Here is a 3228-nt window from a genome sequence, read left to right as displayed (position 1 = left end):
TTGAAAGACAAACAAGAGAATGCAGATTCTTTGATTTTTTTCCACTTAATCACAAAATATTAGTAACTGTATTGTGTACGATGTCATCTTAGGAGTGTCGGAGAGAGAAATTAAAATTTGGGAAATAGTCGCCATCTCCCTTAAGTGAATAATCATTTTTATCAGGAGTGTAAGACTAGCCAAGTGTTCTTCCACGTATACATACCTTAAAGGCTTTTGAGGAAGGACAGGACAGAGGCATTCCAACTCTACTTTTATAGAGACCGTTTTGCAAACACAGCAGCCACCTCAGCTGTCCCATCTGGGAACCTACTTGGCAAAACCTTTTTTGGCAATCTCTTTGCACAATATTCACTGACTGTGGCTGTGAATGGATATAATTAGAAATATTTCTTGACACCTATAAATAATTTGACAGAGGATGATCTAGGGTTCTTTATAGGTATTTGATAGGGATGGGGATTCAGTGCTTCTAAGGTTATTTCTCCAGCTTTGCTGTTGCATCATTCATCACAGCATTCAAAGCCAGGTTCCCACTATTCTCCTATAAAACTGGTCCAACAGAATGAGCTTGACATGAGGAGTTTAGAACTAATGGATTTGTTAGCCCTTAGAGCCATTAAGGAGCTGGGATGAATTTTAGATCTGACGGTATGACTGGAAGCAGTGAGTGATGGATATTGAAGCAGAAAATTTCCATCCCAGGTCCGGATCTTGGAAACACTAGTGATGGATTCTTTTCAAGTCTCCTAAACATGAAGGAGAAAGTTTAGGCAGATTCTCAGAGCAGACAGTAGTGACAGACCAGTGGGGGAGTCATATAGAATTTAGAGTGGATATAAACACGTTTGTCCTTTTCTGGAGGACATAGCTGTCTTCAGTTCACATGTTTTCGCTTAAGAAACAACAAGATGCCATGTGATACTCCATGTATGTTTCCACTGAATAATTGAAGGAGACATAATACACATTCCTAGTTAACAGGCAAATCCTCATGACTATTTGTTGCTCAAATGAGGTGGGTAGTACACATTTTTATTGAAGGTGGGAGGAAAGCTATGGTATCCATAAGACTGTCTCTCTCTGAGTTGAGAACATGAGTGGGCTGTCACATATGCCCATAGTACATGTAAATTGGGTTTTGGTGGTTTTGCCATAGACAGCTGCTGCTGAACATGACAGGAAACCTATCTACTTGGTGTGACTGAGATCTGATGTGATATTGTTGGCTATCATCTGCTAGCTTAAATGACCCATCAGTGTGATTACTGTTTTCAAATGTCCTATTAACTTAGAATTTCTTTCTCATACATTTGCAGATTGAATCTTTTACAGGTTTTATTTCTTTGATACACTACCGTGGAAGAGTTGGTCAGTCTGTTCCCCGCCTCCCCTCCCCCAGTCTCCATGGAAATGATTCACAGAAATCTAGTGACTTACCCAAAATGTTAGTCTTGAAGCCAGAAAGAAGAGACAACTTTTGATTTTTTTCTCAAATTTAAGATTTTCACAACTTATTTAGTTTTACTTTTTCTGGACCTTAATATCTAAATGATAGACATAAATGTTATCAAACACGTGTACTAGTTTTGGAGCTGAAAGATGAAAGAAGAAACTATGGATGAGATCAAGACATATAGGCTGAGTTATACAGGTAGAGCTATTGGGGATTCTCTACCTAATATCACAGCTTTGCCCAGTTGTAGATAGATTGACCATGCAGTTCTTAAAAAGTCTAAAGCAAGGAGTAGGTGGAAGGTGAGGAAGTAGAGTCGGTTTGTATATATAACACTTTTGAGAATTCTTGTAAAGAAAAGCAGAGAAATGACTCAATAGCTGGAGAAAAAAATAGGGTCAAGGGAGAGTTTAAGAAAGGATATAGTAGAGTGGGAGACATCGGAAATAAAACTGAAAGAAAAGGATAGTTCATCGTAGAAATATTCTAAGTAGGGGGAAGGGATGAGACTCAGAGCCAGGCAGAGGAGAGGGCCCTGAATTGGTGGAGAGACCTCCACATCAGAAGCTGGTTTTGCAGTAAAAATGGGTGGCCTTTTTCATCGGCTGACATCCAGTTTCTTTTTTCTTTTAATCAGGATGTGAGATCATTTTGTCAGGCAAAGAGGGAAATGGAAATTTGAGGAGAGTGGGAAGATTTGAAGTAGAGAGAAGTAAGAGTGAGCAAGCTGACTACGTAACTCCTGCACTGAAGGCTCACTGGGGTTAGTGATTGGGAGTTTCTCTGAAGTGTGGAGTAATGAGTTGTTTGATTCATTAGTGTCTTTGCTCTCAAGTGTGACAGGGGATAAGAGATGGCAAGGACGTTTAGGATTCTGTCAGTAGAATAGACAAAAAGCCAAATTATGAATTTTTGCTTAGCTGGGGGAAAAATAAAGATGAAATAGGGGCTGATGGATATGGAAGAAACAAAAGGTCAAAATATTGGAGATGTCAATGGAGTTAAAGAATTGTTATGTTGAGAATAGTCCAACAAGCAAGCTAGAAAATCAGGAGAGAGATGCTTGATTTGGTGACTTAGAAGGTTAGGCATTTTCTAGAGTAAGGCTGTGGAAGAGATGGAGTGGAGGCAGGAGTCAGTGTATTGGATGAACCATCCATGTGGGCACTGACGTCTACCAGGAATGTAGTGCAAATTGCATGGAGAGAGGAGAGGTGCCAAAATCTTCAATGAATGAGAAGTCATTAGGTGTCATCAATAGGTATGTTGAATAGCAGGGTAGCACGATTCTCAAGGAAGAGCTTTCTGTAAGAGGATAAACAGCAGTGGGGGTCAAGGGGGTTATCATTTCTAGCTTAGGACTAAGGCATTCTTAAGGCATTAGGGAATAATGGTCAGCTCTTACAAGAGCTTCTGGAGAAGCACTGATCTTGGTGGGTAGCAGATTTTAGTTCAAGCCAAGAGGTGGAGCATGTTCCAAGAGGCATGAGGAATCTCATGTTTTCCAGCACAGTCAATATTCAGTGAGGTCCCACTAAGACTGGCTGCCATTGTCAGAGCCTGCCTCTCTTTCCTGTGTTTCTGCTTAACATTTGTCCATTTTCCTATTGAGTTTTCTCATTAAGTCAGTAGCCAAATGAAATGGCAATATGAGATTGGAATATTAGGTTGTAACCACTAGCAGAGAATTGAATCCTATATTAAGGACTGTTAAAAACTGCTTTATAAAGTATTTTAAAGTGCAACTCGAGGTGTAGCATTAAACAGTTGTC

The 3228-nt window shown here is 39.8% G+C and overlaps 1 long non-coding RNA gene across 2 annotated transcripts in view; it reads left to right on the top strand.

Annotated features, from left to right (window-relative positions):
• LOC147352027 (uncharacterized) overlaps positions 1-3228 on the top strand; it is a 204790-nt gene that overhangs the window by 82943 nt on the left and 118619 nt on the right. The gene's annotated exons all lie outside the window — the stretch shown is intronic.

Source organism: Bos grunniens, chromosome 19 (assembly GCF_055505025.1).
Source record: "Bos grunniens cultivar Pamir isolate PY7600 chromosome 19, Bosgru_T2T1.0, whole genome shotgun sequence".
Taxonomy (NCBI): domain Eukaryota; kingdom Metazoa; phylum Chordata; class Mammalia; order Artiodactyla; family Bovidae; genus Bos; species Bos grunniens.
The sequence above is the reverse complement of the archived record's forward strand: the minus strand, read 5'-3'. Positions and strand labels throughout refer to the sequence as shown.